Source organism: Giraffa tippelskirchi, chromosome 8 (assembly GCF_054371585.1).
Source record: "Giraffa tippelskirchi isolate mGirTip1 chromosome 8, T2T-mGirTip1v1.2.pri, whole genome shotgun sequence".
NCBI lineage: Eukaryota > Metazoa > Chordata > Mammalia > Artiodactyla > Giraffidae > Giraffa > Giraffa tippelskirchi.
The window spans coordinates 140,172,745-140,187,357 of NC_137282.1; the positions used below are offsets into that span (position 1 = coordinate 140,172,745).

Here is a 14,613-nt window from a genome sequence, read left to right on the forward strand (position 1 = left end):
GCCACCAGAAAAGCTATATATTAACATCACTTCAAAGAAATCTAGTGCCGAGAGATGGAGATTCATTCACTCGAAATAAATTTCTGTTCTGTACTCTTGAAAATAATCGATGCATCATTTCAGCGTATTCCATAAACGGAAGCATGACTATAGACTGGTGTGTGTTTGAAAGGGTTTAGCAAAGGGCATTTCTCCTTGCGAGGGGACAGCTGAAGAGGTGTCATTTAACAGCTTTCAGAGGCCCGTCACTGCAGTGATTGAGGTGGACAGAAGGCATGGACATGACCACGGCCCTTAAAAGACACAGACAGGTGGGAGAGCATGCTGGGGGTGGGCGGAGGGCTGGAGGGTACAAAAGGCAGAGGCTGGCCTTCTGAGGGCAGAGACAGAGGAGGCAGAGAGCAAGCCTGCCCGGGGAACAGGTGGAGAGGGGGCAGCAGAGCTAGGCAGGACACAGTGAGAGGTAAAGCTAGTGAAAAAAAGACCCAAACAAAACAGAACTAAAGGGATAAAGGACCAGTAAGCGGACCTGACACAAATAAGGAGAAATGATGATTAAAAGGATATGCGTGAAGAGAAAAGGAGGAAACAGGAAAAGGGAACAAGTAAGGAGACAAAATAAGGAGTAAGTGCACAAGCTAAATGCTTAGAAAATCACCAGGCGGTTTGGCTGACCGGGAGAAGCGCCATAGCCAGACTCAAAAGGGAACCATCAGAAAGACAGGCAGGCGATTTAAGTAGCCAGAGCCTGAGGTAAAAATGAAAAATAAATAAATAAAATGGAAGATGGAAAAGGTGAGAAGCAGGAGAGGGAAAACCCAGAGGAGACACTGGCCCAGAAACCTTTTTAACTTTCTGTAAGAATCTTCAAGGCCCCAAACTAGGCCAAGATTCTGACTGACATTTCTGAGCTCACCAGCTGCTGTTTCCTTGAGAGAATTCTGACAGGAAGGCATAGAAATGCAAGCCAACACTGCTAGCTCTGGAAAAAAAAAAAAAAAATCCATGCTCCAAACACCTCCACGGGGCTGGAGCCTACCAGGGAAGAAGGCATACAGAGGAGGGACCCGCCGGCAACTTTTCCCCAGGTAGGTACAGAGCTGCTCCCGCGGGTGGTGGGGGCTGGGGGGCCTTTCTCCTCTAACTGTCCTCTGGCCGTTCCTGCCTGGCCCATCTGTCTTTCTCTCTTTGTGCATTTTGGGGAAGCCCTGCGGGAAGCCTGCTTCTGTCATCGGAAGCCAGCTCCACGGTGTCTTCAGAAGCAGGTGAAGCTTCACGTCTACATCCCACAGGGGCGGGGGAGGACCTCGCTGGAATCCAGCTCCATCAGGCAGAGCCAGTCCAGGGGAATTGGAGGAGAGAAATCGCCCCAGCCCGCATGATTGGTGTGTGGGAGTGACTTGTCGGCTGGGTCCCGACAGTGAACCCTATGTGCTGGGGCTTGAAGCAAAAGCAGAGAGGAAGGAGGGTGGGTGGAAAAGACAGAGAGTTGATGAAGAGGGTAGAAATTCCACAGTCGCCTAGGGGCTGTTCCATGGCCTAAAGAAGAGGTAGGGTTGGGGAAGGGATAGACAAGATTCGGACAGCACGTGACCTTGAACTGGCCTCTGGCCCTTTCAGTGCCTTGGTTATTTTGAATGTATGTTGAAATGTTCTTCAAAGCAATGCAAAGGCATTTATTTCTAATCTGTCATGTATCTCAAATAATCACTGAATGGGAGTAGTTTCTTCCGATGACCCCACAGACGTCCCCACTAAGACGATATGAAGTGTTACATCTTATTAAAAAACTGAGACGTCCCTGAGCAATGTACTTCTTTGGAAAACTAGGACAAGAACCAGATTCTCTAATGTGTTCCCTGCATCTTAAGCAATTCTTGATCCTCACTCACTTTAACAGGTGTACTTTTTTTAAAAAAAGTGAGAGATTTTGGAGCTACAGAGTTTTATCAATATTCTATATTATTGTTTTATGTTATCATTATGATCCCTCTGCAAATACAATGTGAGGTCATATGTCAGCAGACCTTCCGCTGAAACAGCTTCTCAAGAAAAATGTCCACTTCATTTGATATCCATTCTTCACCAAACCCCGTTTGAAGCTTTTTGGTAAGAACTGGGAGCCAAAGAAATGGCCCCCAATTGTGAACAACCCCTCAAGCTGAAAACTCTTTTAGTCACTTAGTAACTTCATAGACTGGGCTTCTGTCTTTAGAGTGTTGCCTGTCTCTCTGCACCCTCACTGGTGAAAGCTCCTACAATCGCACCCCTGAACAGAGCTCACGCCTTCCTGGCTTCTGTATGGCTTTACTCCTCTTCCTCACCTCCTCATTTTTAGAAAGCTCAGAATGTAAGGGCTGATTCTTTGCCCTTGAATTGTTCAAACACTACTGAACTAGAGCAGTGGCTCCCAAAGTGTAGTTCCCAGGCCAGCAGCATCAGAATCACCCAGGAGCCAAGTCTTGGATCCCACTCCAGACCTACTGCTTCCCAGGCATAGCTCAGCTGGTAAAGAGTCTGCCTGTAATGTGGGAGACCTGGGTTGGGAAGATCCCTTGGAGAAGGGAAAGGCTACCCACTCCAGTATTCTGGCCTGGAGAATTCCATGGACTGTATAGTCCATGGGGTCACAAAGAGTCAGACAAGACTGAGCAACTTTCACTTTTTTTTCACATCCAGATCTACTGAGTCAGGCATTCCTGGGGTGGGGCCAGCATTCTGTGCCTTAGCCAGCCCTCCAGAGGACTTTGTTATACCAAATTCAAAGCTTATGGTTTTTTAAAGTGCTCTTTCCTTAACACAGAGCTCAGATCTCCCTACAGGCGGGACTCTGGTCGCCTCCAGCACTATCGCTTCTAAAAGAGACCCCTCCACAAACAACCATCTCTCAATCAGTGCCTTGTGTCCTTCATAGGCAAAATAGGAATATTTAATAAAAGTTGCTTGTTACAGTGCTGAGAACACTTACGTAGTAAGAGTAGCAGTGGTGATGGTTTTATCTCCTCCACCCTTACTGAGCAAAAGGTCTTCACCGAGTGGTGTGGGGAATCAAAAACAAAGCTGTCAGGTCCTAGCCCTTTTTGTGAGGAAATGTGTGTGTTACAGGTACCCAGGGACTCCAACAGCAGGGTGAGATGTGATGCATGCCCAATGACAGGTGCAAACAATAGAAACAAGGAAGAAGAAGAGGGGAAACTGAGACGAAACTTTGTGGAGCAAGTATCTTTTGAACTGAGATTTGAGAGAATTTTTAACTAGTGAAGATAAGCAAAGGGAAAAGAACATTCCAGGTAGAAGCTGAGACTCAGGAACATGGGAAAGATGAGACGTCAGTGGCCAGGTGTGGACCACAGTGCCTGCTCCCCTTTCTGTTACTAATATGTTCACTGTTCACATGGTAGAAAGAGGTCACCCATTTGTCGTCATGTCTGCAAGAAATTCTTCCTTAAATCCAAACTAAATAATTTTCCTTGGACTGCTGTCAAACGAGTCCTTTCCAGTATTAAATGATTTCATTATTTTAGTATCCACTTCTCTCTTTCTTGTTTATTATTAGGTCCCTGTTTTTCATTTTCAAAGTCTTCTGCCCACTTGCAGCAGAATCAATTGAGAACGGTTGCAAAAATGCAGATTCCTGAGCCCAGGCTCCCTGGCTTCTCTCAGGAGCTTTGGAGGGCAAGGCAGAAGAATCTGCACTTTTAAAAAGCTCCCTTATGATTCTAATGTTCTCTCAAGTTTGAAAGCAGCTCTCCCAGAGCTGTTCTTTCCCAAATTTGCAGAGCCTAGAAATCCCCTAGAAGAACCTTGTTTAAAATGTGGATGCCGGGCCAGTCCCATGGAGATTCTGATTCTGTGGCTCTAGGATGTTGGGAACAGGGGTTTTAATAGGTGCCTCTGCAGCTCTAGGCTCAGATGAGGTTGGGATACACAGCACATGAAATTAATGTGTGCTTTGGGTCAAAGAGGTCCTTCAAGTCCTAGGTTAGTTATTTATCAGCTGTGTGATTTGGGTGTTTCCTAACCACTCCTTGCCTCCAGGTTATCTAACCTGCTGGAGTGAGTTTCATCCTGTGTAATGAAAGGTACTTCACAGAATGGCTGGAAGCATAAAGAAGTAAGTGACTTAGTATCACGCTGGCTCTCTCTCCTCGTCCCTTCACCCCAGCCTCCCCCGAAGTACCAGTTCAGCACTCCAGCTCTGATGAGAAACAGGGTAAGCACGGCAGTGATGGTGAAATGCCACCGAGAGAGGTGGCAGGGTGCCTGCAGGGAGAGAAGATGGGTTTGAGAGCTGCCCTTGCTCTTGGCTGTCCCTACGAAGTTAAAATGGGGCTCATGCCCATGATGGAATCAACATTCAGGACTGGCCAGTCCTCTAAAAATAGCAAGATGTCTGGCTGAGCCTTTGGAAAAATAAGGTTCTGTCTCTACACATTAACCTAGGCTTGCCTTAAAAGGAGGGGCCACTGCTTTATTTCCTACCCCCTCAGCCAGATGATGGTAAGCCCCAAATAATTTGGCTTGAGCCTCGGTGAACTCCAGAATAGCTTCTGTTTCACGGCAGCCACTGAGCACCCCGGCAGTGATTCCGGTACAGAAGGTCACAAGAGCTCAGACTCCCAAGGTAGATGCATCTGTGTGGACTGCCCCTCCTGCAGACACCAGAAGGCTCCTAATCCCCATACAAGCATGAAGTTTGGGGTTCTATTGTAAGAAACTTTTATCAGACCTTTCTATGGGGCAGAGAAGGGAGAGGGAAAACTAAGATGTTTCTACTCGAAATTCAGAGAGTGAGATGGGGGTGATTTTCCTGCAGTCTTGCTTTCTCTTCATCCAGCAAAGGGCTAACTAGCTAGGGTCAGCTCTGTCATCAGAGGGCAAAGCCTTAAGGTGGATAAGGGGATAGTCTGAGCATCTTACCATTCATGTCTTTTCCTAAAAGTCCTGAAAATGAGACTGGAGCTCTGGATATTCAAAACCTCTGTTGATTCTTGTCAGACATGATACTGATGAATCTCCTTCCTTAACAAATCTTTTTCAGACATATGAAATTATTGCAAATGGGGTTTTTTTAAATAAGGGAAACCAAAATTGTGAAAGATATATTTTTTGAAAATATTTAAGCTTTCCCAAATATCTTAGAACCACCCCTTGTACAACTGTCACGTGAATGAAACTCTTTAAAATGGGTCAAACATAAGGACCTCCATGGAGTGGGTAGTCTCTGTTGCCATATTGATATTAATTAATAAAGAATATGTTAAATAATAGTAACAAGGATGATAAAGACCGTTGATTAGACTTCTAATACTGTATTTGTGGCACTATACATGCATCTATTTCACTGAAGCCTCCTGTTGAATCAGTAGCATTACAATTACTTTACAGATGAGGAAACAGGTTCAGAGAGGTTAAGTAGCTTGCTCAGAGTCACAGAGCCAGAATGCACAGATGCCCAAGCCAGGTTCTTCCTGCCTACACCCCTCTGCCATCAGTAATCTTGAAGATTCCATTGCCTATCATTCAGACTTCTCCTTGTCGTAGCTTGTCCTTGATTTTGCCCAAATGCAAGAGTCTTTCTGAGGCCATTCACGGGAAACCACCATCTTTCCTTCTCATGTTGTTTCTGAGACACTTATATTCAAATACTGCCCTGATTGGTGAAAGAAATAGGAAAGAACTGTAATTTCTGCTTATGCCTTTCATGCTACCTTGACTGCTACTTAAGTTCTGAATGCTTTTAAATGGAGTTTCTCAAGAACAAGGGAAATTTAAGTCTTGTGATCAACTGTCTGACTACAGGGCAAAGGGAGGGGGAAAAAAATCTTGTTTTCAATAACATGTTGAGTGACATTTTATATGGCCATCAGCCTGTTCTAAGAAACTCAAGACCCTCCACATGTGTTATCTCATTAATCTTTAACCTACCCTGTGGTGGGCAGATGGGGTTATACAACTATTACAGGAATGAGAGAGAAAGGGTAGTGATTTCACCAACATCATAGAGCACACTCGTGGCTATGTCATACAACATCCCTCCCCGTCCTTCCTACTAACACCACCAGCCAGAGTCAGAAGATTTGGGCAGGTAAGAAGCTAAAAAAGTAATCTGGGAAAAAAACCTAAAGCCAGTTGCTGTATCAATGTCCCTTGCCCTGTGCAAAACTCAGAAACATGTCTTTATAGTCCCATCCTAGATTTTTTTTCCTCCCATTTATGCCTGGTCTGAAAAATTCTGATTTTATTGCAGTTGTTTGCTCTGTTTTGTTTTTCCAGCCTACCTTTCCCTTCATTTCCTCATCTGTTCCATGAATTTCCATGAACTTCCTTCCTGACATTTTAAGTTAGATGACGTGGAAAAGTAAGATGAGACTCAAAACAATCAAGTATTTGGTTCTTCAAAGTTTATTGTTGGGTCTTTTCTGAAATTTTGAAAGGAACTTTTAAATAATCTTTTGACAATATGAGATTGGGCTTGACCAAAAGACAAAATAATTCACATCCAAATGCTAGAGATAGTTTCACCCCAGGGATGGTTAGCATGGTCTTGGTTTTCTGGCATCATTTCTTGGGAAATTGAATTTTTTTGTATCCTTACATGAATTAATCACCTTCTGGCCCTCAGCTGGTTTATGAAGGACAGGTCTCTTAAAACTGGCTCTTTCTAGTTCTCAGAACCAAAAAACTCAGTCTCTCTCATTTATGCAAATCCTCATTCCTGAAAAGCACGTGCCATGCATGTGCATTTCAGATCTAGATGTGAAGGGTTTAACCAGTTAAAATGAACCTGTACTCAACTCTGAGTTCTCTGGTTCAGTGGAAGAGATGAGACATTTTGATCTTCTCAAAGGCACAGCTACATCTTCTCCTTGGTCCCTCTGTCTTTCCTCCCCACCAGCCCTTGTTTTAATTGACCACAGCCCCCAAACTTGGGGGAGAAAGGACAGTCCCACATTCTCATTCACACTAAGGTTGTACTTAACTATGGGGGACAACTTTGTTTTCACAGTAGAAGCTGATACATAAGCCCTTGGATTGGATTAAATGAGTTATTGGATGATTCCTGAGATCAGCCATAAAGATTTTGACTGGGGTGTCATTTTCCTGAGAAAAAGTATGGTACATAAGCCACCACCTCAAGAGTACAGCTTCAGAGGAATCAATGTTGACAGAGTATAAAAACTATATACATTTTCTTCCCTTGCTTCCTGTTGAATTCCCAAGCTCCAAGACTCTTGATCCAAGACTGTTCTTCCAACCTGATTCACTTTTTTAAGGGCTTACCATTTACATATGTCTGAACCAATTCATTTCTACAACCCAGATCTGTAAAACCAGATGAAGGTAACAGCTATTTCATAGAATAGGGAGGATTCGAGGAACTTGTCAGAGCACCAAAAACCATCTCTGTCATAGAGAACATGCTTGAAAACATTTTTGTTCTTATTTGTGTTACTTTTACTAGATTTCATTGATTGCCCTTGTCAACGCTGTGAGGCCCAAACCTTCTTTGGGGCACAATTCTTCCCTCAAGCATCCTCTCTGTTTCCTGGCAGAGTATCAGATCCTCTGAAGCTGAAAACCCCATCACCCTTCAGCCGGGGTGGCCTGTCCAGACTGGGGGTGACTCCCCAGCTGCCAGTGTCCCTCACTTTTCTGCAACTTGGGCCTCACAGATCGTAGGGCAGGTGATAGGCGAGGGGGAACAGAAGCTGAACAAAAAGATTCTTCCAACAATGAACAATGATGCTCGGAATGCTGCGTGGCAGCTGCGGCCCATCAACTGCGCCCGCGACAGACATACAGTACGAAGCACAGGAAGGCCTGGGGCGGTCCAAGCAGGGGTCCTTCACTGCGCATGTGCGGAACAGCATCTCTTTAGGATGCTCTTTGTCGCCCGCTCTCTCTCTCTCCCTGTCTTTCTCTTTCTCTCTAATTTTCCTTCATGGGATTCCAAACGTTAAAACGGAATCATATTGACCTGTATAAAACCAAGGCAAATTAGTGAATAGTAATAATAAAAGTTTCGATACATTATAACTGAATCAAAATAAGCCAGAGAAACTTGGGTGCCATTTTTTCTTGAGCAAACAGTAGAGCAAGGGCTGGACCCCACCCCCACCCCCACCCCAAAGCACCCGTATGCCTCACAACAGGACGGTTTGAGGAGAATGCTGGGGTGATGGCATGAGGTCCCGGGAGCCCTGCCCTCCAAGCTTCCGCACCTAGAGGAGGAGGAGAGTGGGAGGGGCCCCCATCTGAGATGTGGGGCTGCATCCGGACGAGGGAGGAAGCAGGCAGGGGCCAAGACTGCTTCCCAAGGCCACATGCTTCTTTATATCCCCATACGGATTACTTTGCTATGGAATGTAAGGAAGTGTGTGGTTTCGGCGAGCGCCTCTCCTCGGCCCCACGGTCCCACCCAGAGCACCTGGTCCCCTCTTCCCCATCCCGGCCTTGTGCCCACAGGCATCCTCTCCAAGAAAGGGAGAACCTCTGAATCTCGCCTGGAGTCCTCCTGGCATCCCTTCTCTCCCTCCTGAGGTTTCATCCTCCACCCAAGGATCAGGCACACTGATTGTGGTCCCCGAGTGTCCTCCGTGGCCGTCCTCCCACACTTGGCTCCTCATTCATGGAGAGCACACATCACCTGAAGCTTTGTCACAAGGTCAGCCCTCACCATCCAAGCTCCTTCCTCCTGTCCTTTTGCTCCTGAAAGATGTTTCTACCAACCAAACTGAACCGTAAAGCCTTCATACCTGGCTATATCGCTTTCCTTCATCATTACTGGTGTCTAGGGCAGTTCCTGCATCTCCAAGGGTTCTCACTGCAAATGGGTAGGAGCTGGAAGTCTCGGGGGATCCAGCCTTATCACACAGCCAGTCCCCTGACCCTGCTCTGCTGTCTTTTCCTCTTTGTATCACAACCCGTTGTCAAGTAGTACTGAAAGAGGTTGTCTGTGGAAAAGGTTTGAGGTGCTAGAATAGTGATTCACTCATCCAGTTGGCTTAGTCCCTTTCTCTTCTCTTCCCTGAACCCCTTTGTTCCCAGCCTTGAGCCTAAAGGGCCTGAACCCACACCAGGAAGGAGGTGGACGTAGAGAGGAAAGCCTCAATTATGGAGAAACTGTGGTCCCCCAAGGCTCAGCGATCCGCTAACCCCAGCTCTGAGAAGGGTCTCCCTCCCTCACTGACGCCCAGCCCCGGGTTGGGGGGTGGGGGCGGCGCTTCTGGCATCCCAGGGCTCTGCTTCCTTCTTGTTAGGTGAGTGTGTGACATGAGGGCTGGGACCACACTAAACTTCAACTACAAGTCCTCAAGCAAAACAACAAAAGGAGACACCACAAGATTGGGTGGATGTGTGCTGAGATACGCAGGAAGGAGCTGTTAACTGGAACTGAGAAGCCCCAGAATGAGGACTTGGGATAAGGAGGGAAGGAAAGGACGAAGGCAGGGGCCGCCATGTTTACACAGCCGATGGCAGGTGAAGGCTGCGCGGTCAGCACTGAAGGCCGCCATCCCCATTGGGCGGCAGCACCCAGGGCACAAGGGGCTGGACCCCTCCCCCGACTGCAGCAACACGGGTGACGTCACCTGCCTACCTCTTCCGGACACCAGATGTCCTTCAAGGGCAGCCAAGCTGGACTCCTTGAAAATTGGGGGAAACTTAGAAGAATGTGGGGGAATTACTACAGATGGGGCAGCTACAGGATAGAACACAGAAACTTACAGTTAATTTAGCCCCCCACCCCCACCCCGGGGCACATGTGGCAATGTCTGGGGACATTCCTGTTTGTCTCAACTAGGCAGTTCTACTGGTATCAAGAGGGCACAGATCAGAGAAGCTGCCAAACACCCTACAATGCACAGGACAGCCTCCACAACAGAGACTTATCTAAATGTCAATATGCCGAGGTTGAGAAACCCTTCCTTTAGATCATGGTGCTTTGACTAATGTCGCTGACATGGGTATATGATGGTACATTATCTCCCAAAGAAAATTATTGCCCTTCTTTTACAAGCGTTGCTTTGTCTTCAAACCTGTCAAATGGGCAGATGCCTCCAACTTGTGCTTCTTTTCAGTGACAGTCCTTCCCTTTTCTAAATCACGCTTGCTCCAAAGATAGTTTTCCTTTTCCTACCCTAAGATTGATTTCATGTCATCTGCTCAGAAACTGGGGTTGTAATGTGTGAGTGAGGCAGGACATGAGCAAAGAAGAGGAGAGAGATGATGAAGACCAGTGTCCTGAGTTGAGGAAATTGCAGTGCCAGGGGCTTGACTGATGAGCTGGACAATGCACTTTTTCCACCTGGCTGACCTCCACCCCATGGCTGCCTGTCTAACTCTTGCTCCCTAGAAGGAACCAGAGGATGGTTGGGCTAGGATAGCAGTAGCTGGGGGAAGAGCTAGTGAACCATAAGCTGTGGCTGCAAGAGAGCTGTGTCACAGGTGGAGCAGAGGGTAAAGATGAGGTACTTAATTGCAGAGTTGCAGGATGCCAGCCAAGGAGGTGGGGCTTCAAAACAAGAAAGTCTGCGCCAGCATCACTCTGCACCCAGTCACAGTTGATGGGACTCCTGGTCCTCCACCACAACTGTCACACCTGCCACTTCTCTGGTGCTTTGTTGAGCACTTTGGTTTCTGGGGTGTCTTATTGATCCCAGGCAGTGCTCTCAAGCTGGGACCCCCCTGGCAGAGGTCTGCTTGGCTAGGTAAACCAGCTCTGCTTTTTCCCATCAGTGGTTTCCACAACTTCAGAGACAAAATGAAAATACTTGCAGTCAAGGGAAGGGAAACATGTGAAGGACAAACTGGCATTGAGAGTGAAACTCTTGACCTCAAAAGCAGTGGGAATTGTCCCGAGGACTTTCTCATGACCCCTGAAAGGGTCCCCTGGACCTCTTTCCTTTGTTTCCACTAAGCCTTACAACAGGTTGGTGTGGTAGGTATGCTCCCTCACTGCACAGAGGCATAAATTGAGGTTTAACTTCTGAAAAGCAAGAGAGCCCGGAGGCATCCATGGGATCTGATCCCAGGTAAGTGTGACTCCAAGGCCACAGGCTTTCTGCTTCATTTCACTCCCATCTTCAGGGAGAGGATATAAAAGGGCTGGCAAAGCCCACTCCCAAGAGCAATTTCCGAGCATCATTCAAAATATCCTTTCTTCTTATCTCTTCCCTCACCTGCTCAAATGCATGATGAAGATAGCCAGGCCACCTTCCTGGGGAAGCTATCCTCCTTAATCAACTCCTTGACCCCTTGGCCACACTTTCCCAGAAATACAGAGAAACCAATGGGTACCTCTGCTCACCCAGTGGTTCTCAGACTTTAGCTGCCTCAGAATCACCTGAAGAGCAGTTTTTACCAGATCTCTGGGCCCACCATCAGATGTTTGGTACTGGTCAATGCTGCTTTTCCTTTGCAAGGTCAGCCTACAGGTTCCTACACACTGGAGCTCAGACTTCTCCTTTAAAAAATATAAGAATCAGAGATTTCCCAACCTCCCTGGGACAACCATTTAGTCAATTCTGGCCATTTGTCAAAACCAAACAACCTCACTATCACCTGGAGAATGACTAATGAAACTGACATATGCTCATATGGTAGAAAACTATAAAAATAACAAAAATTAATAAATGACAGCTGCCACAAAATATGGGTATTATAGGTGAAAATACCATCACAATAGAATACCTCCTATATGATATTATTATGTTAAAAAAAAAAACCAAGCAATATATTATTTAGGAATACATGAAAAAATGGTAAAAACTATAAAGAAGAACATTTAAATTGTAAGAAAAACAGAGCTCAGGATAATAATTACCTATGAGGGGAAACTAAAGAGATAAACTGGGAAAAGCACTCAGAAAGCTTCAACAGTATTGATTTCACCAGTTCTTTTTCTAAGATAAACAGTTGTTTGTGGGTATTGATTTCATCACTATGTATCATAATTTACACACATGTTACATTTATTCTTTCATAAATCTACTGCATTTGAATTAAACTTATAAAGTATTTTAAAAATTATGATATAAATATTCAAAAGCTTACTTCAGAATGTTGTTTTGGAAAATCAGAGGAGAGAAAAATATGGGAAATTTTTATTTTCCAAATTCTACAATTCTATATCATGTTAGTTCTTCACAATTTCATATTTGAAAAAAGAATAAGGATAAAAGAAATAAAGTTGTGCAATGTAAAATACAAATTACTTATAATTTTCACAAACCCAGTGAGAGAACATTCTGGGCAAGGCAAGCAAGCTCCCAGGATCTGATTCATGCTAATGCCAGCTCCTTCTGTGTTGCAGGCTTGAACCAGGGATGCTCGGGACACACCAAGAATCCTCGCCGTAGAGGCTGCAGTCACCTCCCCCAGGAGCTGCCCCCTGCTCTGGCTGGTCAAACGGAACCAAGTCCGTCTTCCTGAGAGGTTTGGTCCCCTTCAACCAGCTACAGCAGGGCTGGCAAAGCCCAGTCCTTGGAGAAACAGAAGAGATTCGCCTTCTGTGGCTGAAAGTACCTACTACCGTTTCTCTTAAGAAAATGACTGATTTTGTTATCACACTCTCATGCTCCCAGGAAAGGAGAAAAGGGGAGCCCTGGCTTCAAAAGTGAGCCAGAGTGCAACTTTCCACACACAGAGTTCTGTGCCTGCACTCACAACTAGACCCACTCACATGCTCTTGACACACAGTAAGAATTTTAGGATGGGCTGTGCTTCAGCCCTGGACCACCCGGGGGAGAGCATGAGCCTTAGAAAATGGGGCTCCTGCTCAAAGGGGCTAAGAGTTTAAGTAAAGAAATTGGATCTACGAAAATGGCACAATGCAATGGAATTGCAAGTCACAGCATGACTGGTTCCAAAACATATTTTTTTTAATTAATTTATTTTTTATTGAAGGATAATTGCTTAACAGAATTTTGTTTTTTTTCTGTCAAACCAAAATGTAATTCTTATACACAGCCCATTATATAAGCTTGGCACACTGTCTACTAACAAATCCACGCAAAGAGAGCTACTCGTTAAGAAATATATCTGTGACTCAGTTTCCCATCTATAAAATGGGAATAATAACAACCATTGTACCTACCACATATGGTTTGATGAGGAATGGAATGAGAATACATGTAAGGGAGTTGGAAAGCCCGCAATAATTTTTACCTGCTACTAAAGAAGGGATCCTGACCTGCCTTCCAATTTCTCTTTCAAAATTTCTATCCTTGGGACTTCCTTGGCAGTCCAGTGGTTAAGACTTCATACTTCCAATGCAGGGAACGCGAGTTTGATCCCTGGTCGGGGAACTAAGATCGCACATGCTGCATAGCGTGGCCAAAAAAAGTCCATCTTAAACAGTGTTCCTCGGGGTGTGCCCAGTACTTTAGCTAGGCTTATATTTGCTGATGGAATTACAGAAGCCTGTGTTCACAAGCTGTCCTCTGACACCAGTGTGGTCTCATGATACCCAGGGTTCACCAAGTCTCCACACACGGAAGCTTATTTGGTGATTATATGTATGTGCCTGGGGCTCAGGGTGACCAGGTTTGAATCCTGCCCCTCTTGTTTACTAGTCCTGGTGTAGCTTCCCTGAGCCTCAGTTAACCTTGTATAAACCTTAGTTTCCTCTTCTGTAAAATGGGGACAATAATACTTAAAGTCAATTTGAGGATTTTAAAAGGTAATGTTTAGCAAGAGCTACGTATAAGCCCCCAGGAAATGGCAGCTGGTGTAGTTTGGCTGTTGTACCTACAACAGCTCAAAGACAACGTTGTGTTTACAGGCACTCATAACTAGAAGGGAAAGACCAGATCTTTTAAAAAAAAGAAAAGGAAAGAAAAACTCAAACAAAATCAGTGAAACCTCATTACAGGGTAATTTTATATTCTAACTATTCTACTATCATGTAGCATGGCTTCATTCTGGTATGTGTTACTAGTATATACTAAGTTTTACTAAAAAAATCAATGGTTTATACATGAGACTGACCATCGTACCTTAAAGAAATATCCTGCCTGGAAAACTCATTTGAGAGCACTGCCAAGATGCCCATCTGCAACCACATCTGTAACCAGTTTGTCCTTCTGAGTATAAGAAGGCCATAGCGTATGGAGTTTGGACACAGGCGCCAGAATGAGACTGCCTGGCAGATCCCAGCATCCTTGCCCCTCACCAACTGTGCCACTTTGGGCAAACTGTTTGACCTCTCTAGGCCTAGATTCCCTCATATGTGGAATGGAGATATTAATGATGTGTCTACCTCACAAGGTTTTCATGAAAACGAAATGAAAATGTAAAGGTATAAAACTAGTGCTGGGTGCAGAACAAACTTTTAAGTCTTTGACAATGTATCTGAAATGTTCCTGAAACTAAACCGATGTTCAATAAAAATCTATTTAATCAGTGATCACCTTGATTTTTCATTCTAAACACAAAGTATGAGATCGTGTGATCTCTGGTTTGACTATTTCTGCATATCTCTTTAAGTGCAGCACGCTGATAAAATCACAGAATAGGAGTAGGATGCTGGCCAGCTGGCTCTGCCTCCAGGCTCTTGCCTTCCTGAGAGCTAGATGTTCATCTCCCATGGGAGAAACAGTGGGATCCCGA

The 14,613-nt window shown here is 45.2% G+C and overlaps 1 long non-coding RNA gene across 1 annotated transcript; it reads left to right on the forward strand.

Annotated features, from left to right (window-relative positions):
* The first annotated feature begins 381 nt into the window (after nucleotides 1-381).
* On the forward strand, nucleotides 382-14,410 carry LOC145518614 (uncharacterized). Its single transcript, XR_014063032.1, has 2 exons — nucleotides 382-1,088; nucleotides 12,317-14,410. It is a non-coding gene; the product is annotated as an uncharacterized LOC145518614 (long non-coding RNA).
* Nucleotides 14,411-14,613: the final 203 nt, after the last annotated feature.